The sequence below is a fragment of the Ursus americanus genome, chromosome 16 (genome assembly GCF_024610735.1).
Source record: "Ursus americanus isolate L20-20 chromosome 16, mUrsAme1.1.p, whole genome shotgun sequence".
NCBI lineage: Eukaryota > Metazoa > Chordata > Mammalia > Carnivora > Ursidae > Ursus > Ursus americanus.
The window spans coordinates 28909467-28934678 of record NC_142142.1 but is presented as its reverse complement, the minus strand read 5'-3'; the positions used below and the strand labels follow the sequence as shown (position 1 = coordinate 28934678).

At 37.2% G+C, this 25212-nt stretch overlaps 2 pseudogenes; one reads left to right on the top strand and one right to left on the bottom strand.

The window, feature by feature from the left end:
- Positions 1-478: 478 nt before the first annotated feature.
- On the bottom strand, positions 479-926 carry LOC123787902 (large ribosomal subunit protein uL16-like; annotated as a pseudogene).
- Positions 927-2996: 2070 nt separating this feature from the next.
- Positions 2997-3304, top strand: LOC148108787 (large ribosomal subunit protein uL16-like; annotated as a pseudogene).
- The last annotated feature ends 21908 nt before the right edge of the window (positions 3305-25212 follow it).

Here is a 25212-nt window from a genome sequence, read left to right as displayed (position 1 = left end):
CTGGGACCGTTTCATATGCTCCATGCTTATGGCCTACGTTGGTACTGTGCCTATCATAGACCAGTCACCAAAACACTGGTCAACTAAGCCCCAGTGTTGGAAGGAAGGCATTTTTGCCCTTATGGTTCTATCAAAATGTAGCTTTATCTAAGCTGTATTCTGTGACAGTGGTCAGCTTTTTTCAGTCCTCTTTCACCAGTAGGACCCCTATTATTTTTTGACAGGAAGTAGGATTTTTTTGGTGGGCATGAATAAGGAGGGGACAGTGTTGAGATTCTTATGAGTGAAGAGCATGCCATCTGTCCAGGGGGGCACGATTAGGGATGTATTTTGTATTTGACCCCACAGCCATTTGGATGAGCTGCTTTTCAGCCACCATGTCTCAAAATTCATATGCATTAAACTTATAAAGCCCTACTTCTTGGAAATGTGGATCTTCTGGCTGCTGGGGAGCTTGAGCTTGGCCCTGTGTAAGGCCTCAATCACATGCTTCTTGTTCTGCAGCTTGGTATGGATGGACATGATAACTTGGCCAAAGTTGACCCTGGCCATTGTGCCCTGGGGCTTTCCAAAGGCACCCAGCATATCTGTTTGGAGCCCCTCAGCCCTAGCACTGGACAACATCTTGTTGATACGGATGACGTGGAAGGGTTGGAGATGCACTCAGATGTGAAACCATTTTTGCCACAGCTTTTCTCCATGTACTTGTTGGCACAAATACAGGTGGGCTCCAGGGCTTTAGAGGAGAGCTGCTTAAAGTCATCTGATCCCACGAGGCCACATAGTGGGAACTCATCCACTTTTGCCTTCTTCTGCCCCAGGTCAAAGATGCAGATCTTCGCATCAAGGATATCTCTGCAGAAGCAAGAATTTGGATATGGTTTGTTCTTACAATACTGGTAATAGCAGGCAGGGCAGTGGCCCATGGTGACACCAGGATCTCTAGTGGCACACTGAAGGAAAAGAGTAGGACCCTTATTTTAAGCAATGGTTTTGATTCTGGAATCCTACCGTGTGGGAGTACTTTTAGTTCCAATACCCTTCAGGAGTTAAATTCCATTGCCTACTTTCGTATAATGGAGGCCAGTAGGCTGTGTCTTTAGTTCACCTTACTGCTTTATAATTTTGCAATTTTTTTTAAGTACATAGAGGTATTAATTTTGTTTTTGAGAATAGCTATTTATTTATTTATTTATTCTTAATGAATATATAATATATTATTGGTTACAGAGGTACAGGTCTATGATTCATCACTCTTATAATACCCAGAGCTCATTTCATCACATGCCCTCCTTAATGTCCAGCTACCCCATTCCTCCACAGCCCTCCCCTCCAGCAACCCCCAGTTTGTTTCCTATGATTAAAAGTCTCTTATGGTTTGTCTCCCTCTCTAGTTTTGTCTTGTTTTATTTTTTCCTCTCTTCCCCCATGATCCTCTGTTTTGTTTCTTAAATTCCACATATCAGTAAGATCATACGATAATTGTCTTTCTCTGAAAGACTTATTTCACTTAGCATAATACTTCCTAGTTCCAACCACCTCATTGCAAATGGCAAAATTTCATTTTTTGATGGCTGAGTAATATTCCATTGTATATATATACCACATCTTCTTTATCCAATTATCTGTTGATGGACATCTGGGCTCTTTCCATAGTTTGGCTATTGTGGACATTGCTGCTATAAATATTGGGGTACAGGTGCCCCTTTGGATCACTACATTTGTATCTTTGGGGTAAATTACCGGTAGTGCATTTGCTGGGTTGTAGGGTAGCTCTATTTTCAACTTTTTGAGGAACCTCCACGCTGTTTTCCAGAGTGGCTGCACCAGATTGCATTCCCACCAACAGTGTAGGAATGTTCCCCTTTCTCCGCATCCTTGTCAATATCTGTTGTTTCCTGACTTGTTAATTTTATTGAGAATGGCTACATCTTTATAATTTTTCTTTTTAAATTTTATCAACTCTTTTTGGACTATCAATGAGGGTTGGCTGAGTGTGTGTGTGTGTGTGTGTGTGTGTGTAGATCACAGAGAAGATTTACCATACAATCTTGAATGGAAATTTTGTTTCTTTATAAGATAGGGATAATAATATCTCATTTATAAACTTATTGCAAGCCTTAAATGATATAAGCCACATAGAATGCTTTGTAAGATGCCTAGCCAGATAAAGAGATGCAGTAAATATTATGGAACATTTTACTACAAAATAGAGTCACTCAGTTATTGGAAAATGATAGGGAAGAACATGAGGAGATAAAAATTGCATCAGGCCCTGAGAACTGCTTTTGGAATATATGTTTTTGAGACAGTCTATGAAAGTATAGAAAGTGTGGACTGGGGGCTCCTTGGTTTGGCCTATAGACATTTTTGAAGAAATATTAATCTCCTGGACAACCATTCAGTGGAGGTAGTGAGAGGGGACAATTCCTCATGGTATTTTGTGATTCTGCATCTCTTGCACAGTGAATTACTAGATGCCCCTTTTTCTGAATTATTTTTTCAAAGATATTTATACAGTGAATAGCTATACAAATTGCTATCTAATATCAGCTCAATTTAGAGAGAGAATTTATGGATTCTCCTTGATTAAATTTTTAAGTACTTTACACTTAAAAAGGAACTCTAATGCTCCGGGCTTTCACAAGTCCCATCAGATGATTGAGATAAAACAATATCCTTAGGGACTGCTGGCTGGAAGTAGCCCAGAATTATTCTCAAAGGCATATGCTGCTGCCATTTAGCCTGGTGGCAGACTTCTTTCCAGTATCATCCATGTGAATATTATGGTTTCTTTTGAGTGTGAATTTCAGTCGGAGTAAATCTGCAGAGCCCTTCAAAACACATTATTTGCCCACGTGTATTTGTGCCAACAAGTACATGGAGAAAAGCTGTGGCAAAAATGGTTTCACATCTGAGTGCATCTCCAACCCTTCCACGTCATCCGTATCAACAAGATGTTGTCCAGTGCTAGGGCTGAGGGGCTCCAAACAGATATGCTGGGTGCCTTTGGAAAGCCCCAGGGCACAATGGCCAGGGTCAACTTTGGCCAAGTTATCATGTCCATCCTTACCAAGCTGCAGAACAAGAAGCATGTGATTGAGGCCTTACACAGGGCCAAGCTCAAGCTCCCCAGCAGCCAGAAGATCCACATTTCCAAGAAGTAGGGCTTTATAAGTTTAATGCATATGAATTTTGAGACATGGTGGCTGAAAAGCAGCTCATCCAAATGGCTGTGGGGTCAAATACAAAATACATCCCTAATCGTGCCCCCCTGGACAGATGGCATGCTCTTCACTCATAAGAATCTCAACACTGTCCCCTCCTTATTCATGCCCACCAAAAAAATCCTACTTCCTGTCAAAAAATAATAGGGGTCCTACTGGTGAAAGAGGACTGAAAAAAGCTGACCACTGTCACAGAATACAGCTTAGATAAAGCTACATTTTGATAGAACCATAAGGGCAAAAATGCCTTCCTTCCAACATTGGGGCTCAGTTGACCAGTGTTTTGGTGACTGGTCTATGATAGGCACAGTACCAACGTAGGCCATAAGCATGGAGCATATGAAACGGTCCCAGAGTGATGACTGATAAAGGTAAAAAAAAAGTGGACATACTTACTGGCTCCCTAAGATTTCTCTTACAGTTTCCTTTACTCCCTGAAACTCCTGTACATGGCAGATAGTCTTAAGATAGAGTTTCAGTGGACATTGGGGTTCTCTCATCAATATCCACTCCATGCCTCCTTCCCTGTGGAAGATCTGTGTGGTTTGGTTGGGATCAGACTAAGTTACTTCTCATTCCCTAACCTTGGTCTTCTCCTAATTTCTGAGTTAGAGAGGAATCATGATGGGATTTCAAAACAATGTATACATTAAAAAATTGTAAATCTTGGGCAATGTCAACTTGCTTCTCCTACTGCAGCCACAGCTTCTCAGATTTCTTTGATTTGGTATCTCTAGAGACTCAGAATTTGAAGAAAGGCTGTCTTTCTCTCTCTTTTATACTTTTTATTGTGATAAAGACTCCCAGAATTGCCTCTTGTGTGCAGCTGTCTCTTATTTGAAAAGTTTGCCTGATATTGATATTATTTTTCTACCTCTGGTTCAGCAATAATTTCATAGGAACATTAGTTGTCAATTCTCCTTTCTCACTCTCTTTGACACCCCTCCCTCCAACATTGACTTCTTGGCGATGACAGGTGCCATGAAGAGCCTGGCAGAGAGGTGATATATTATTTCTTTTTTGCTCTCACCTTACAACAGTCATTGAATTTGTTTTAGATGAAACTGGAGCTGGCTCTGCAAGCAATTAAGTTGTCTTAACCAAACAAATGCAGTGACTGGAATTTCCACATGGCACAGCATTTCACATTTATTGCATCTGGGGTTTGAGGAAAATCACACTTTAAAGTGTTATGAACTGAGTTTTACAGAACTGGCAGGAATTCAATGTTGTATAGAAAATCAAGTAGGGTAGACTACTGAGAAATAAAAAATAAATAAGTGTAAGAGAAAATTATATGGTGGAATAGGGAAAGAGAAATAAAAACAAGAGCAAATAAGGCCTTTTAGGAGTGATAAAAAAGGAGAAAATATCAAGATAACAACTGTATTTTCGAAACACAGATTCTCCTTAGGACAGCAATTTGGACACTGAGAACAGTCAAAATTCTGCATTCCAATTATAAAAAAGTATTTTATCTTAATTTCTCCAGGGCACTTTTTGTTCCTTACAATAATATCTTAGAAACATCATTTTAGGAAGAATTTGCTCTTGATTTGTAGTTTTACGTTTTGTGGCAAATCCCCTCAAAGACGTTAATGTGCTTGTGCCGTATGGCCTGAAAGGGTGTCTTTCAAAGTTGATAGGTTATACTCAGGAAACTGAAGATCAGAGAAGGTGACACATAACCTAGGAGATAAATCAACCTAACCACTCTACATGATCTGACCCTGATACTAAATAACTGGTTTACTTAAGAGACAACTCTGTAGTCAATTTTGTCAATTTTCTGAATGATGACACACATATAAATTGCATCTGTTCTTATTTATTGATACTGGCAGAAGAATAAATGTCAGTTTGTACCAAAAAATATCCAAACATGTCTCCCTTGTATCCCCCTGAAGTTTCCCCTGAAGATCCTATTACATAATGATTATAAATACATATTTCAAGTTTGATGACCTTGAAGGAATTCTTGGTAAGATTAGCAAGGCAGAGGAGGGTTGCCCAACAAATAAACATTATGAGGAGATTTATAGGCACTTAGGGAAGAGGATTCTTGGCACTTTTTAGACAAATGGTTATATAGAACCAAGAAACAGCAAAACTGCAGGTAGTAAATAATGTGTTCAAAATTTAACATTCCAAGAAGGAGAGAAGGAACATTGTGAATAGGTTACAAAAGGAGGAGTAAGATTGGAGGAAAATTAAATTGCAGTAGAATATAAAGGGATTGGGGATTGTTGGGCTGCAATCTCCACCCTTATTCAGTATGGATGTTTTATGGCCATGGGACGCATTTTATATTTTTAAAGAGCCGTTTCCTCTCTCCTGAAGGTATTTATTTCAGAGAATTAGAATTTAAATCATTACCTAAATAACTATAAAATCGGAGCTTTAACAAAGTCTGACTGATGATGTAGTAATCCTGAATTGACCCTAGATGAGAATTAACCCCTGAGATATTGCAGTAACTAGGAAGGTTACTGCAAATCAGTGCAGGACAGGGCTGCAGAATAATTTAGCAGGTCTGGCGAAAGAATTTAGCCAGAATATTCAGGTGGAGTGAAAGCTCTACTATTTACTTACTGCGTTATATTCACTTTAGAAAAGAACATTAACATACCTGAGACTCAGTGGCATTGTGCATAAGTGTGATAACATACTGCCTCTCTTACTTCTCAAGATTACTGATAAAACCAGTTTTCATCCCCACCAGGACTACAGTTCATTGATCATAGATAGGACTTTTTTTTTTTTTTACCATCTCTCCTTCCCCGCTATCCTTTCTTCCTTATTCCCTATAGAGTCTGACCTGTCGTTATAATGACTCCCTTTTAAATGTTCTCAGTAACTTTGCTCCTCTTGCTTCTTCCAATTTGTTTGGCAAAACCATTACCCTAGTTAAATCTAAGCCTACATACTTTGCACCTGCAATCGTAAAAACTGAATGTAGCTGGAAAAACATAAAATCATAAGTGATTTCACTTTAAATTCATGACCACTAATTTCAAGTAGGCCTTTAGTGCTTCTATGATGAACATATTGAAAGCAAATATTTATTATGATAATCATATTGGACATTAATTTTATTTCCTGTTTTTTTTTTCTGGTTAGATTTTAGTGTTATCACATTAACATCATAAAATGTTAACTTCAAAAAGTAATGTTCTTTCGTTTTCTTTAAGAGTTTCTCTATGATGGGAATCATTTGTTCTTTAATGTTTGGTAGAACTTATCTGTAAACCTATGTGGGATCTTGCAGATAACTGGAAAAGGAAAGGGGAAGGGACTTCAAAAACTGAAAGGTCTCCATTATACTTCTAAGTCATGTGTAAATCTCTGTCATATATCAGTTACTCTAGAAACATGGCCATGGTCTGATGCTGTTTCTCATTCATGAAGGGAATGCTTTTGTTTTGAATCCTCAACAGTGCCTGGCCCAGTGCCTGGGACAGAGAAGGTGCCCAGTTAATGATCAAGAAGTTGATTTGGGGGGCGCCTGGGTGGCTCAGTTGGTTGAGTGACTGGCTCTTGTCATGATCTCAGGGTGGGATTGAGCCCCATTTGGGGCTCCGTGCTTAGCTGGGAGTCTGCTTCTCTCCTTCTCCTTCTCTCTCTGCCCCTCCCTCTCCTCTCACATGCATGCGTGCTCTCTCTCTCAAATAAATGAATAAATAAATCTTAAAAACAATAGAACTATGTGGGTTGAGTGAGAAGTGTATGTGTGTGTGTGCATGTATGTAGACTTTGATTCAATTCAAATTTAAAAATGATTATAGATCCTTTCAAATTTTTAATTTCTTTTTGAATTCAGCTTTATAACTGGCATCTTTCTAGGAAGCAATGAATTTAGTTGTATGTTCAATTTGACCATGCATAGTATTCTTATTTCTTAAAATACCTACAATCAATCAGTAATGTGTCCCTTATTTCTAATATTATTTAATTTTGCCTTCTTTCTTATTTTTCATGATCAGTTTTTCTGAATTAAGTATTTTATGTGTTTTCAAAAATTCAATAGTAACATTGCTCTCTAATATTTCAAAAAATATTTCTTTCAAAAACGAAATTTTATATTTATCTCTCTTATTTCCTTCCTTGAGTTTTTCTGTTGTTCTTTTTATTATTTAAAGTTATTATTTGGTTCTCTATTGTTCTTTTTATAATTTAAAGTTATTGTTTGGTTCTCTAATTTTCCATCTTTCATTTTCATTTTCTAACAGATACAAGGTTATAAATATTACTTTAAGTATAACTTTGGCTGTATACCACTATGTTTAATATGTATCATATTTGGTACCATTTAATTACAAGTATTTTAAGATTTATATGATGATTTAATCTTTAATCCATGATTTTTTTAAGGAGTGCATTAAGTTAATTTCTCTATATGGATTCTTAAAAGTTACTTCTTTTCAAAATTAATTTCTAACTTAATTGCATCTTTATCAGAAAACATGGACTGTTGATACTAATTATTTGATATATGTTGAGATGAATTTGATCACTTAACATGTGGTCATTTCTGAAATATTCCTGTGTGCTTAAAAGAAAATAATCTCTCTGTTGGGAACAGCATTCTATATATGTTTGTGAATCTGGTTTATTAATCGTATTCATTTTTTGGTCAGCTTATTATATCAGTTACTGAGAAAAATATGTAAAAATCTCCCATTTTGAAAATGAATTTGTCAATATTTTTATGTTCTTCTGTTAATAGTGGCTTATAATTTTTTTTAGAATATTTTATTTATTTTCTTGAGAGAGAGAAAGAGAGCGCATGAACAAGGGAGGAGCAGAGGGAGAGGGACAAGCAGACTCCACGCTGAGTGTGGGGACTGATGTGGGGCTTGATCTCACAACCCTGAGATCATGACCTGAGCCAAAATCAAGAGTCAACACTTAACTGACTGAGCCACCCAGGCGCCCCAATAATAGTTTATAAATTTTGAGCATATGTTATTAAATGCATTATCTTGTTAATTGCTCTTATTATCATTATGCCATGTCCTTTTTGTCTTTAAGAATGTTTTTTTGTATATAATTTATTTTTTCTGATGTTAATAAAGATTTCCTCTTTGGTGAACATAGGAAACACTGGTAGCTACTAACTCAGTATTTATTCAGCCATTTATTTTTACTAACCAAACTTCGACTCTGTTCAGTGGCACTAGGTACAGATAAAACACCATATGTCTTAGCCTCTCATGGCTGCTGTATGCCATGTTAGATTAAGTCATATGCTATGTTTGTTTTTGTATGTAAGCATGGTTGATTATCGGCAATTTTACATAATCGAGCCTAATATTTTTGGCCAAGAAGATTTGTAAATACAAGTCAGTGGGTGAAAGTTTGTGGACTATCTTAAAAGAACTCTAGTTTGCTGGCCTGGTTTTTCAACCTTCTGTCCTTTGCCTTCTCCTTCACTTTTCTTTTGTGGTCTTTGACCCAATGTCTGGCATTACAGTGACCATATTATAACGAAAAGATTGAAAATGCATCTTAAACAGAGCAGGGTGGAAGGATAGAAAAAGTACTTGATTACTCCCTTAAACAATTGCACCAACCCTGCACTGCATACCTCTGGATATGTCATTACATGAAAAGAACAAGCCTCTATTTGATTAATCCAGCTCCTACTCCATTCTCACCCTAATCACTGTTTTTGATGATGATGACCCACAGTTAAGTAAATAGCTCCAAATAAATTGAGCTGGTTTCCTGTGTATAGGTGTGCTCCCTTTCCTTCTAGTCCACTGCCCTTCAGATTGAGGGATGAAGGGTTTCATTCTTAAATTCAAATGAACTTGTGATGCTATTAGAAAGACACATGCTTAAGAAAAATAATAAAAGGGCTCTTTTTTTGTTTCCCTATCCAGAACCAGGGGAGACTTTTACATATATTGGCTAGTACAGAGGAAGGACCCCAGTGACAGCTGACTGGGTCCTAAGCCATTGGCTATTTAAGTCAAGAGATACTAGAAAAAAATATTTCATTTTTTTTCATTTACTTTCAGCAACACCTCTGCTTTTGGGAGAGGAGTTTTGTATTGTAGCAAGCCTAATCTGGAGTATGACAGATGCATTTGGGGATTAATGGGCTGAAGTATACATGCAGTTGGCTCTGGTCCTGAATTTTAGGGTCAATGGCATAATAATGGCTACTCTTCGTTAAGTTTCCACCATATGCTAGATACTGTGCTAAGCAGTTGACATGTATTAACTCACTTAGTTCTTATAACAATTGGTCAGTTTTATTGTTAACAGCCTCATTTCTCAGATGACGCAACTGGGACAGTGAGAAGTTGAATAATTTGGCCAATATCACCTGGTTAAGATGGGGCCGAGCTGGGATGGAACTCTAGCAGCTGGACTTCAGAGCCTGTGCCATCAGCCATGACCTCTTGGCTGCTTCTCCTGACCCTTTTATAAAGTTGTCTTCCCAGAATTTTGAACCACATCAGGAAAGAAGCTGTAGTAAGAAGTGAAGAGAAAAGCAAACAAACACAAGCTATTGGGGAAGAAAAGCCATTCCTGAAGAAGCTGCCAGGAAACAAATGCAAGACTTTCCCCACCCCAATGCTCTGATTTTATCCAGAAATAAAATTATTCATTTCTGCTACTCTGGGATCTTTCAGCTGTAGGAGGGATGTGCTAAAGTTTCCTCTCCCACTGCCATCCTTCCACAAAAAAATCTGAGACCTTTCTCTGAGGTTTGATTCCACTTTGGCTTCCATGGAACAGCTTGCTGGAGTAGAAAGTGTGGTTTGCTGAAGTCAAACAAGCTTGGGTTTGTGTCCCTCTTCAGATACTTACTAACCTGTGTGATATCCGTGACTCACACATGTCACTAAATCACTCTGAGCCTTCATCTCCTTATTCATCAAATGGGAATGTTAATTGTTAACACATGGCTTTGTTCATTCAGTCAACAGATACATATTGATTGCTTGCTTTGTGCTGGTCTCTGGTAGGTAATGCTTTGTCACAAGCAGATCATATTTGATCTTAATGCTCCATGAACTTACAATTCAGTGCAGAAGATAGACTCCTGTGATAAGTGCTCAGACTCTTCCGCATACAGGCTGGTGTGGCACGGACTGTGGAACATCCACATGGGAAGCACTTAGCAAATGTCGGTGCTTGTTCATTTCTTCCAGTCCCTCCCTTATTCTAAAGGAGACTGCTGCTGCCACCCCTTCTGTACATACGTATGGTTTGATTTCAGAAACCTTCCTCTAGCCTAGGATGTCTTTTTTCCTTTAATATGTAATGTGGGTCTGAGGTTATGCTGTGTAACTACCTTGCAAACCCAACGAGGTGATTTGTGCCATGTGTGGTTTGCACCTTGGGCACCTATTCCTCATGTCAGTCTTCATGTAATATTTAACAATTAACCTTACATATCCTCTGGAAAAACAATTTGAGGATTCAAGAGAAAACTGTAACAAGGAAATCTTAAAATTTGGAGGAAATGAAATAAAAATCAGTTTTGGGCTTTTTGCCTTATTATTTGCATATTATACTTAAAGAATTACTTATTATAGTTTTTGTTGACTGCCTTCCAGTAACCCCATCCCAATTATAAATGTGAAAAATGTGAGAATTTTAGATTAGTTTCTCCCAGAGTTGATATTAGAGTCTGGCACTTCTGGATTCTTGCCTTGTGTTTTGTTGCCAATTCAGACTCCCTAGGAATACAGGCAAACACATATTGCTTCACGTATTTGTTTTTAATCCATACGAAAGTAGACTAAAATTCAGGAGAAAGTAGACTAAAATTCACAAACCGAACTGTGGAAATAGCTTGTGCCATTGCTATGTCATCTTCTAGATAGATATCTGAACTGAAAATTCAAGATTAAATTATTCTAATTACTGCGAAATAGTTTCAAGTCACAAAAGGCTGTGTTTTTTGCATAGTTTTGAAGATTCATTGCAGACCCCTCCTCCTTAAAACCACTAGCCCTCAGAGATCAGGAAGAAGATTTTATAAAATACGTACATTTTTTTCCTGTCTTTCTTTAGGTGTGCCTTGATTCTATAAAACCACCAGACTTCGAGGTTAGGCGGGGTTCAGTAGATCTATTTTTAAAATGTATGAAGGGGGAAGCTAAATTCTCTTAGCTCAGAAAACAAGAGGTGAACATTACTTGAAGACTTTAGTGTGTAGGTTTGACTGGGGGGGGATGAAGGAAACTGTGAGGGTCACATTAAATTTGCGAATTTTTTTTTTCCAGGCAGAGGACTGGAAAACATCTTACCTCTAAATTGACAAGCACTACTTCAGATCAGGTTATATTAGCAGATATCTTTAAAAATATTGGCTCTAGAAGCATTTTATATGAGAACATCTACACATACCAGCTACCAACCTTGAGGCCATGAGAGCTTTTTTCATGGATTTTCTCCCTGTAAGCGAGTAATATCTCAAAATATACAAACCCACAGAGTGGTGAGATTGAGGGCTAGTGGTTTTAAGGAGGAGGGGTCTGCAATGAATCTTCAAAACTATGCAAAAAACACAGCCTTTTGTGACTTGGAACTATTTCACAGTAATTAGAATAATTTAATCTTGAATTTTCAGTTCAGATAGTCTATCTAGAAGATGACATAGCAATGGCACAAGCTATTTCCACAGTTCGGTTTGTGAAATATCTTTAAGCAAATACCCTATTAATACTCTGTAGGTCAGTGATTGCATATTCAAAGAATTTCATTCTGCAATAAAACCTTTATCAAGATTTAATTACCATGAAAGCAGAAAGGCAGAGGTATTTGGGATCTTTACATTAAATCGTAATTAAAACCCATGTGAGGTTACCCCAAATATTTAGGATTTTATTTTATTTTATTTTATTTTTTTAAAAGATTTTATTTATTTATTCGACAGAGATAGAGACAGCCAGCGAGAGAGGGAACACAAGCAGGGGGAGTGGGAAAGGAAGAAGCAGGCTCATAGTGGAGGAGCCTGATGTGGGACTCGATCCCATAACACCGGGATCACGCCCTGAGCCGAAGGCAGACGCTTAACCACTGTGCCACCCAGGCGCCCCAGGATTTTATTTTTTTGAACCCAAGATGAAAAAAAGAAAAACCTAATGGATGGCAAAGTTCATTATACAATTTCCAATTAATATAACAGTTTAATGATTGCTCAGAAAACCCAGGAAGATTTAAACACACACACACATACATATATGTAGTATATATATGTCTATATTATTTTGTTTTCTCATACAAAATATGCACGTATCACTATAGATGTGTGTGTGTGTGTGATACATTATGTTATTTTCAGAGCCAGATTTATTTTTACAAAAAATAGAATTTTTTTTCCAGTGAAGATTCCATCCTAATTCTTTGAAATTGCTTATGTTCTGCTCTCATATTCTGCCCTCCTGTGAGTTTGATTTTATCCTTAGAGTCCAAAAGTGGGAATATAATATAAAAACTTTAAGCTTCCTTGCTTGCCTTAGAAAATTGCACAGAGATATTCCCAGTAATCAAACCCATGAAATATGACTTGTTTTACAAGTGAAGATATCCAAAAACCTTAAGAATTTCTGTGGAAAATTATGAAGCCTTCTTTGATGACTCATTCTATCCTCTCCTGTACATGCTTGATAGTGAAGTTAACGAAAAGTAACAAATATTAGCCCAGAGAATGCACAAAATAAAGCAAAGTGGTTGAATACTCTGAGGCTGAACATGTAACAGCCTCAGTCCAAGGCGAAGAGGTTAGAAACTAGACATGTCCATTAAGGACCCTGGTATCTTCTCCATCCCATGCTCTGCCCCACCCTCCCCAAGAGAAAGAGCTTGCAGGCTCTCTGCTGTTCAGAATATGTTTTAAAACTTTTTATGGTGTGTGAAATGACCCCTTTTTCTAAATAAACAATGAATATCATCATTTCTAAAGGTGAACCTGAGTACATAAGCTTGAATAAAAAATTGAAGATACAGACTCAATAAACTCAAACTGAATAAACTTAGAATGTGAATATATAGAGTCTTGAAGAAAAATTTGAAGTGACACACAATTGCTGGGGACCAATATTTATGGAATACTTATCATGCACATTTCAAAGGTTGCTCTCAGCTTTTAATATCCTTTGAATGTTAGCTCAGTGTTTCTCACACTTATGTAATGGACAGATCTCCCTTAAACAAAAGGTACATTTTTGAGTAGCCTCAGTGTTGACTTAAATGGTATTTATTTTGCTCTTACTTAATTATGCATAAGCATAAACTAGCTGTGAACTTCTTATACCTATGGCTCCTATCTGACTTTGAAACCCAAAGCTATAGCAAATTAAATAAAATACAACTATTAAATAGTAAAATTAAAAAATATTACCTTAATTTGGTGGATAAAGTTGATTTTCTGAATGTAAATGGTAAACTAAAATGTTCTGGGGAAGGTTCTTCTGAATTCCACATGTATATATTCTTTTCTCTGAGTGCTTTACTGAAGCCACATCCCTATTGAGCTCTCAATCTCATTTGCTCTTCATTTGCTATGAATTTATATTTTTATACATTAATTTGTTTCAATTATTTTTTCTAATATGTTATAATAGTTACAGTAACACTACATAATGCCAAATAGATGCATGCACAGATACCAAAATTGTGTGGCTGTACTTGGCTTTTAAAGTATTATTTAAATAATACAGAATAGCACTGTCCAATAGAACTTTCTGCAACAGTGGAAATGTCCTATATCTGCACTTCTAATATGGTAGCCACCAGCACACATGGCTAATGAGCATTTGAAATATGACCAGTGTGACTAAAGAATTGAATTTTAATTTTTTAAAAGATTTACTTATTTATTTATTTATTTATTTACTTACTTATTTTAAGAGAGAGAGAGAGAGCACAAGTGGGAGGGGCAAGGGGAGAAGGAGAGAGAATCTGAAGCAGACTCTGTGCTCAGCACTGAGCCCAACGTGGGGCTCAATCTCATGACCCTGAGATCATGACCTGAGCTGAAAGGAAGAGTCAGGTGCTCAACTGACTGTGCCACTCAGATGCCCTGAACTGAATTTTAATTTATTTGACCGAAATGAATTTACATTTAAATTTAAGTAATTATGACTAGTGGCTATCGTATTGTCAGTGAATACCTAAAATATATTTATGTCAATTTTTTTAGCTATTATCAAAATGGAAAACAAAATGCTATAATCTCACAAAGAACTTTCTGATGCCTTAGAATACATTGACTCTAGTTTGAGAATGAACTGCTATGGGTGGTTATTTGATCAGTCTTGGACATAAATGTGCCTAGCTGGATACATTTTCTCAACTTGATGAGCACAAGTTAGAATCTTTGGAAATTTTGATTCAAGAATAAATCTGATATATAAAAGGAATCACCAAAACAATGATAATTGGGGTTCTTAAGGAAAATAATTCTAAGCAGAGAAACTTGGAAAAATAACTACATCTCTAAATAGCACATGCAAAACCATGCAGTGACAAACCAGTGTGGTCTACACTACAAGAGCAAAAGGTTAAAAAGTAAAATTATGTATTTGAAAATGACCTCAAGCTCTTTGTTTCAGTTTTATTGAGATAAATAATGCCAGTTGCCACACCCATCACCGTCTCACATAATTACCATTTCTTTTTTGTAGAGAGGACATTTAAGAGTTACTGTCTTAGCAACTTTCAAGTGTTTAATTGTTAACTATGTGTTAGGTGGTGTATGTTAGAGTGGTTTTTGGAGTCAGTTTCTTTTTTGCAGTGGGGACATTCTTTTCAGTCTTCTTCTACCCTCAATTTGGCCACAAGGAATCCAACTCTGGCAGGAACTCTGGCCAGCTCCCAAGTCAGGCCACTATGTTCAGTCTCTGTTGGGAGGAATGAGAATTCAGATGGAGACTTAACAAGGCTTGTTCCTGCCTAGGTGTGCTGCAAGTCACAAATCATTTTTCACTTTATTGAGTGCTTAGTATGTACAAGATATGATGAGGATGTACAGTAGTGTATAAATAATATCTTCTCAAAAAGATTTATAATTTAGTAGGGAGATACGATGTAAACAATCTTTTGTAGCTAAAGATCAAAGAAATCATATACTTAGATCCAAATATGTGATAAGATGACTGGAGCCCAGGAGGGGTAAAAATTGGGGTGGCCTGGGAATGCCAGGTAAGCTTCATATATTTATGTCTCAGAAAACATATCCTAAATATTATTTGATCCTATATATCCATACCATTTAAAAATTTTTTTAGATGACAGACACAGAATTAGGCATTTATGAATAGCCAATAGTGATAAGATGTGAAGGAATAAAAGTAAAAGAAATAGGAGAAACAGCAGGAACTAAAAAGCTATGATAAAATTTAAACACAAACGGAAAAGAGTTCGGAGTTTCTACAAACGTATGCACTGTCAGCATCCTTTCAGGTGGTGGAACATTTTTCTCTTATCTGTTAATGTCAAGGTAGGAATACATGTACAGAAATCAACCATATCTTGAGAGAACAAAAGGTAATAATCAGAAACAAAAGAAAAAAGAAAAAAGTGCACACATTGTAAGTTATTGGGATGCAAATCAATAGTCTGAATATCCACACCAAGAAAAGAATATTTCCTACTGAAATATGATTTTTGATATTATTGTTAGACCCACAGTGTTTAGTGCTAAATGTCTATAAAATATTTTCAAGGTAGCAATACCAAGAAAGTTGTCAAATCTATGAACCATTCTGACCATTGGTGTGTAGTGTGTCCCTAACAATGGCCCTAAGCAATGGCCTGTGGGGTGGTTCTCTACACTGTGGTCTTCAGCAATGCCTGGACATCTCTGATTCCCTTTGTAGATTTGACATCCCTGAATATACCCAAATACTTATTGGACAGATCATGTTCTGGGTCATAAAATCTCTTGGGAATAATGAAAATTGTATGAGGGAGGGCCTTGAAAAAAAATGTTGAACATATTCTTCCTATTGAGAGGAATGAAGGGGAGGGGAACTAGCCTCCTCCATGCCAGATTCTTTGATAATTTGAATATTCAAAGAATATAATGGAAGAGAGACTCAAGACATTAGCAGCAAAGCTAAAACATGAACAAGTTAAACCAGGAGGGTTTTTTGTTTATTTGTTTTTAGAGATTTCATTATTTATTTGAGAGAAAGAGAGCGAGAGAGAAAGCAAGCATGAGCAGGAGGGACAGAGGGAGAGAGAATCTCAGGCAGAATCCACAGCTCGGTGTGGAGCCTGACATGGGCTCAATCTCATGATCCTGAGATCAGGATCTGAGAAGAAACCAAGAGTTGGATGCTTAACTGACTGCACCACCCAGGCGCCCCTAAACTATGAACAAGTTAATGCATGCATTCCACTGCAAACCATCTGAGCAGGAACTAGGTCTATTTCTCTGGTTTTAATATAATAGATTAAAATATAGATCTGATGCCTGAAAAGAAATCAAGGAAAGGTTGGGTAGGAAGAGACTCCAACTGAAGCCTAATTCTGAAAAATTTCCAGTCAAGGCTGGGAGAAGCTCTTATTTTTTATTTTTTAATTTTTTTAGGTTTTATTTATTTATTTGACAGAGAGAGAGAGAGAGCTCATGAGCACAAGTAGGCAGAACAGCAGGCAGAGGGAGAGGGAGAAGCAGGCTCCCTGCTGAGCAGGGAGCCCAATGTGGGGCTTGATCCCAGGACCCTGGGATCATGACCTGAGCTGTAGACAGACACTTAACCAACAGAGTCACCCAGGCCCCCTAGGAGAAGCTCTTGAGCCAGAATATCCTGCATTGGACACTAATATCCTGTTCTAGCTCTCACTATGGTCAGTCATCAGCTGGGAGCAGCCCAGTATTCCTGCTGGAATGGCTCTAATGGTGAAGCAGCTGGAGCCTGTTGGTCAACTTTGCTCCTTACCACAGGATCTTGAAAGAGTTGTGAGCAGAGTAGCTCCATGGACAACAGAGGCACATGGCACTTGGCTCAATACAAAATTTTCTCTTCAGGTCTTTATTTTGAACAAGGAAATGAAATTCTCTGCGTGTGGGATTTGAGAAACTTGATCTTTACCAGGATTTTTAAAACTCTCTTCCACCCCAAAACTGTTCTAATAGCTTTTAACTCATGGCATATTCTTCTGGACTTTATGCACAGGTACTAGAGACAGACTCTTGAGGCAGATTTTATACAGATAACCATCTTTCTTTGAATTGCTCTAAAGTGCTACTAATGTCTCTCTGTAAGCAATATAATAAAGTTCAGTAGTTGAAAGACTCAAGGGATGTCCTTCTGAAATGATCTTACCTATAAGTATATACCACAGCAAGAATCCCTAGAACCAACAGGGTGGTTCTCACTGCCGTGGTTTTGACCCCAGGGTGAGAGATTCAGGCTTGCCATGTTCGGAATACCATGCTTGGTTGGGGATAAGATATTTATCCATTGCCGCTCCATGGTTTGTTTGTTGTCCTGAGGGACGTAGCATATGCAGCAACATATCATTGATTTTGGACAACCAGGGTGGTTAAAAGAAGCTATTTGGATTATTATGGAGAAAGCTGTTGGCAGGTGTGTGTCTTGAATAAATGAACAAGTCTATAATTACACACCTGGAACCCAAAGAGGAGCAATGTGGATGATGACTTGCTGGAGTGGAGGCTGATCACGACAGTGGTTTTGGATGAGTCTATGAATGGTCCCCACTTCCTTTTCCTGAATTCCTTGGCAAAAGGGTTGTGGCTCACAAACCATGGCACTGCTCTAAATTATGCTACTAATCGCTTCCGACTCTGCATGGATTTGTGTCTGAATTATATTTTCTACCACTGTAGATTGTTTTTTGCATGGCATTTACTATTTGGCATGAGAGGAAGAAGCAATGATCCTGATTCATTCTCAGAGGAATGGTTTTAGAAAGAATTCAGTAGAATAAAATAGTTCGGATAAAACGTTCTTCTTCATTCCAAAGGCAGTAACTCGTTAATTAAATATTATTGAGGAAATACTATGTGCCCAAATATATGGAAGCTGTAGACGCAAAGATAAATACGATGGACTTTAAAAAACACAACTGGCGGAAAAATTCAGACAGCTAACTATCAACTAGGGTGGTAAGTGAGGGGTTCCTATTTCTTGCAGCAAATCCTGACCGACAGAGAATCCAAGGTGATCATATCTCACTGCTGCTTAACATTCTTTAGTCTTTTCCTATTTTTCATGAAAAATGGCAAATTTCTTTGCCTAGAAATGTTAGTTAACATTTATTGAGCGCTTGCCATGTGATGGGTACTATTCCAAGCTTATACAGATGATTCACTTGAACATCACCAAATCCTGATGTAGGTACTTTACAGATAAAGAAAATGAGGCATAAAGAGATTAAATATCTTTCCTGACGTAAAATAGTTAGTAAATGGTGGAGTTAGGAAACAATCTAAGCAGTTGAGCCTCAGAGCTGTAATTGAAGCCATTCATCTATGCTGCAAAATGGTCACAGCCTTGTCAAGGATTAGAATTAGACCCATCTCTATTCTGTTTCCCATTGTCTATTCCTCTAGACATAGCAGCTTCCTGTCATGTTGTTTCACACATTAGTGCGTTTGCACAAACTATTTCTTCCCTCAACTTTAATTCATCAGTGATTTACTTAGCTCTTGTTTTATGCCACGGCAATTCAGGATACTGGGGATTGCCATACCTATTAAAATGACAAATGCAGTCTTTCCCTTTATGTGGGTTATAGACTACAGGGACTTGAGAGCAAATAAAGAGAAGCTACTGCATAGAATGATAGGTGGAAGTAAATAATAGGAAATTACAGTTGTAGTGTTATCATGAGAATTGAAAAGTGTCCAGGAAGCACACTTGGCGGAGGCACAATTTGAACTTGAAGGATTGGGGAGGTTAAAGGTCTAAACAGATAGCTGAGTGCCTGGCATTTTCGACATCTTCCCTACCTAGCTAATTCTTAGGCATCTATCAAGGCTCAATTTCTTCTTTGAGAGTCCAGTCTTTTCCCCATTTTTATTAAGAATATTTTTATTAACATCTCCTTAGCAATTTGAACAGAAAGCACTTTATTATCTTGCACTGCTATTGTTAGTTATTGCCCGCTTTTTTCTCCCACTAAACTGAAATCGTCTCAAGGGCAGAAATTATTACTTGCTTAGGTGTGTATCCACTATCAACTGGTGCTGGCTTAGCATCCACTCACTACAAATATTTGTTAATGAATGAGGAAATGGTTGAGGGCGAAGCAAGAAATGAAAGGCACAATTCAAATTCCTATATATTGCTAATGATAGAATTTTTTTTCTAGATTATCAGAGATCCTTAGAATTGGCAATAAAAATGATTTTGTGTTCTATTCATATTATGTATGCTTTTGCATCCTTGAGTCAAACTGGTTTGCTAGGTTGGTTAAAACACCGCATTGATAAAGCTAAAGTAGTAAGTGTCATCTTTGTACGGACCAGTTTGCTTTCATTTATATCTGTAACCTGAGGTTGTCCCGTGTACATTGGCCACTTAATTTGCAGTTATATGGTTATAGAGAACTAGATGAGGGGGTGTCTGGCTGGTTCAGTCAGTAGAGCATGTGACTCTTAATCTCGTGGTAGCGAGTTCAAAACCCAGACTGGGCATAGAGTTTACTTTAAAAAAATAAAGAGAACCAGATGAGAAAGCATGTTTGGATCATCTCAAGTCAATTTCCATTCATAGAACAACTGTCACATACGCACCCCAGCAATGGAGAGCCAATAACTTCACCTTTGCATGTCCAGGGGAGCATATTATATACTTAAGTTCAGGTATTACTTCTCTCTACTATCACATTATGTTTGAAAATAAAGTGGTAGATAAGCTTTCAGGGTTAACGTAATGTCACAATGCACATCAGTATCATCATAGACTTAGAAAAATTACTTCAATTAATATACTACAGTTCCTGAATTGTCAAAATGATTTTGTGACTTAGATGGTTTGATAAAATGATTTTCTTTGACTGTCCCCACTTACATAATTAGTTATGCTGAATTAAAAAAGCTTCCTTATTAAAGTCTTACCTGAGTCATTAAACAGTAGAGCATACCACTTATCTCCATAAACTCAGACTAGAGCCATAAAGCTGTTTTCTTCTGAAAACTATTGATCTTGAGGTACTTATAGACTCAAACATATAGATAAGTCACTCTGTACCAGATTTGTAGCAGATTATAGCTTTAAAATCAGAAAATCAGAAAATTAGGATACTTTTAAAATGGCAAGAATAACAAAATTATGTAGGGTTAGTTACTGGGGAAAAACACATCTTGACTATGATTAAAAGGATTTTTGTGGATGCTTTACAGAACAATGTCAGTAAAATTAGGACTAAAAGTTGTCTGGCTGCTGTTAAATATCATGGGTGTTATTTTAGGAGTAACCTCTGGAGGACTAGACTCTCCCCTCTGAAATACTGTGCTTTAGATTTTAAAGAACAGGGTATTCAACTTTCATTGTCAAACACAACCTAATCATTTATGGGACATTCTTAGTTCATTAGGTTATAGTGATCCTGAGGCTATTTTTGGTGACACATATAAAGTTTATAAATATACATTTATCCCTGTACCATATGTCTGATAAGCAGGTTGAAAAGTTTCAATCAGAAATGTGACATACTGTGATAGGCGTAGACAGAGCATTAATTTTCACTCTCTGTGCATAAAACACAGTTGACTGTCAGACTCCTGTTAAAGGGTACTTTAATTTGCCTAGTAAGTAGATATCACTCATGGTTGCAAGTATTTGAGCATACTTATCCGAAAATAAACATTCCTCTGAATTTAGGGTGATTTCAGTATTGATGGAGAATAAAAGAAGGAGGAAATAGCCAACGAGTTTTAACCAAGAGTCCCTGTCCTCCTTCTTCACTGTACTTGTGCTCCAAAGAATAACAGTATTAGGAGAGAGTCTATTCCTCTTTTAATTTATTTGGGAAAAAAACATTAATAACTAAGAGGCAATAAATGGTTCACACATACTTATGTTCATCTGTCTTTGTTCCCCTATTTGCCAGATGCAACATACACATTTTCTTCAATTAAGATACCAGAGAAAGAAAAGAAAAATCTCCCTAATGAGATATGATCAGCTTCTGAATAAAAGATTTTCAAGGTTGTAAAAATAGTAGAATCTTTTACTTTTCCTCTTAAACGGTGTTAGGATGAACTCCAAAGTAAAGGGTGAGAATGAATAGTGAATCTCATTGAGGGGATAAGAGAGAAAGTAGGTCTCGAGCCCCAGCATTCCAGTCTGAGGGGTTACTGTCCTTACCCATTTCAGTGGACACTAAGGGTCTGCCATGGAAATCAAGGGCTTAGAGAAACAACTTGGAGACACTTGTCTTAGATCATTGCTAAGATGATTTTTCTTACCAACTTATGAGAAGATGCAGTACTAGATGTTTAAAAGCATGTAGGGAAAGGGGTGCTATTTGTTGGTGGGTAGTGGTGCTGATAGTGACTCTGCTTTGGGGAAAAATTCCTTGATGAAGGAATCTGGTTGACAGAAAATTTTCAATGGCAGGTGGGAGAAAAACCTCTGAATTATGACAGTCTAGTGAAATAAAACTATACCGTGTCTAATCTGAACTGTGTATGTCACTAATCCAAGCTGTCTCTACCCCCTCAAACATGGGCCCTATTATGTAACAAGAGAGATTTATTTGTCCCCATGAAAGTTATTTTGTTTTGTTCTGTTTTAGTTGAAACCCACTAAGTTGTCTACTGCATGGGGTAAAAAAAAAATTGAAATGGGGTCATACAACTTAAGTCCTTTGCAATTATTATTTGATATTCCCTTTAAAAGTTACTTTATTGGGGGGCCTGGGTGGCTCAGTCGGTTAAGTGTCTGCCTTCAGCTCAGGTCGTGATCTGGGGTCCTGTGATGGAGCCCCACCTCAGTCTCCCAGCTCAGTGGGGAGTCTGCTTCTCCCTCGCCCTCTGCCTCTCCTCCCTGCTCCTGTGCTCTCTCTCTGTCTCTCAAATAAATAAATAAAATAGTTTTCAAAAAGTTACTTTATTAAGGTTTAACTACCAAAAATCCATTTGAATATCACCATTTGAGGTAAATTATAAAGGAGTAAGTAAAACAGTGTGATCATATGCATTTACTTTGAATAATTTTAAGTTACAGCCCTTGAAAATTTCTATTTCTAGAAATACACTCTTAGTTCTTTTCTACGTAAATATCCTTGCAACACTGTATTTGGTATTTTCTGTTGTCTAATGAATTGAGAAGATAGTTGGCTGCCACATGTCAAATGTTATTGGAGAATCTGACACAATGGACAGAAGACCCTCAGATTTCCACTGTTTGATGTTTTCACAGAACATAAAATTATAATGATAATATTAGTCATGTCACTTTAAAAATGCATCTGTACAGTCCCTTTATGAGAGAAAAATTTAGCTTATGGACTTTGTTTCTATTTATAAAATATTAATGTGCCCTGACATTGAAAAATGAAATGAGATTAAATGACTGTTGTGTCTGGGGTAACAGTACTCCAGACGTTAGAGCTGAGTTGGGAAGATGAGGACTGGGAGATAAGTTCTCTTACAGCAGCAAGAGAGGTTTCTCATATATCGGAGACATTTCTATCCCTAAAGCCTTCCCTTAATAATACAGTAAAGCCTGAACTAATGGGATACCTTAGATTTCCTGTAATTAAACAAATCAGCTGAGTGCAGGACTAAATTTCCAGCTCTTTGCAGAAATCTCCCCTTTGTAATTCAAGGGACATATGATCCTTTCCATGTACTTGACAAGGTATATATGCTATGCTTTTTTTCTTCCTTAGTAACCCCTCACTTTCTCAAGTCCCCCCAGGATCCTGGCACTATAATAGCCCCCAAAAACTAGGTTGTGAGTCTCCAGCTTTGATTCTTTCTCTTTGGATAATTTCTTTTGGTCTTCCTGTTGCTGCCATGGAAGCAGGAGAGGATAGCATTGCCAGGGCAATAAAATCCTCTTCTCCTTCAGCAATAACTGGCCAGAGAGAGAAAAAGAGAGAGACAGCTTGGGGCTGACAGGTTTGCAGTGGTAGGGGGCAGGGGAGCCCTACAATGGGAATAGATTCCAGGATGAATCTGCACCACCACGAATTCTGACAGAATGCATTTTAGCTGGAATCTGTACCCTTCTTCTATCCTTTAGATATTAATAGTTAATATGATTCATGAATTAAAGAGAGAATATTTCTTGAAATTTTTTACTTATTAATGCATTCATTTGATACTTTTCAAATGATCAAATATACTTTGGCTAATTTATTCTACTTCTTTGAGATGTTGTCCTGTGCTATGTGAGATACAATGACAGTATGGCCATGGCCTCTAGATCAGGGATTTGGTTTTCTATCACCTAATACCCTTCTCACAACTTATTCAAATCCACTTTAGAACACACTAGCCCCTCCCAATAATTGCTTGTTGATGATTGACCTACCAAACAGACAGTGTATAAAGAGACATATGTAGGTTAGCTCTAAATGGTAAAAGAAACGGAAGCTCAAGTAACCAAAGAGAGAGAGCAACCTGAAACTGGGACTCTGATGGATTTCTGTGGGGTTATTGTTCTGTCATAGTTACAGCTCCTTAGCCTCCTCAATCCATGAAACTACCTTGAATTGGTCTAAGAAAAAATAACTACCTCTTTGCCTTTGTTGAAAAGGAACTTCCAGAGTCACTATGTTTGCTTTTCACTGTCCTTTAATCCAAATTGTGAACCTGTTAGGTCTCTATATAATATTACATAAAATCATCCATTTGTAGGATCCATAGTTAACTTCAGTAGTTGCTGGCTACTTTATCAGCTTGCTGGCTTTGTTTGCTCACTCTAAAAACTAAATTGGCACCAATGAAGCTAAAGTAAAACAATAACAAAAAGCGAGAATACAGAAAACCATAAGCAGCTTAAGACAACACTGATAATATACTGTTAATAAAGTATTTTCCCAGATCACAAGTTTTCTCAGTTATCTTTGCAGCTGTTCTGGCAGGAAGTCTGCAGCCAGACTTCTTAGTAGAATTCTAATTCCAGTTTTTTAGTAAATCTGACTACACACTGCTTTAATTTAAAAGACAGAATTTTAATATCTTATATAGTGGACTATAAGTAAACAACCTTCTCCTATGTAAGAAATGAAAGTCTGTATATAATTATTTATTAGTTGTCCAAAAGAACTGAATAATAAATTTTGGATAAATTTGTAGTCCATCCAATGGGCTCCTCATGTGTCAGATGGGGACTGTCAATCCTTCTTTGAGTATTAAATACGTTATATCAATGTCTGTGTCCTTGTCTTTGGCTATGGTTATGCCTACAACTGTAGCTTAAACTACAACAAGGCAATACTAAGATTTCAAGCTTTTTAAGAATCTGAGTTTTGGCTAACTGTCTCCTGATATTAAAATGCAGAGCTAGTGCATGATACTAGAAGTAGGTAAGTGCCATCCAGCTAACAGAGGAAAAGTGCATATTTCCCTGAGCAAGGTGACTCTGAACTTCTGTCATGTATTGAAATAAATATCACAACAGTTCACCCCCATTATATTTAAGTATTTGTAAGACTCTTTCATTTTCCCTCTCTGAGAGCTCTCCCACTCTATTTCATTTCTGTGATTAAGGCTATCATTTCTAGGCTGGTAGGGATGATTTGTTTCTTTTTCATATCCTTCCTTTTGTCATTTTGCACACACCGTTGATGTACCATGGCTTCACTCTTAATAATATTACATGATAATAATTTCTTAATTCTGTGTTTCTCCACACAGAGAACATTGCGTCAAAAACTGAGGATGTACTGAATGGTGACTAATATAAGAAAATGAAAATTACAAAAAAAAAGTACCTAAGAGTATAATATGATCTAGTAGAGTGGATACAGAGCTAAAAGACAATAGGCAAATAACTAACACAGACACTTATGCTTTCTGGACCTC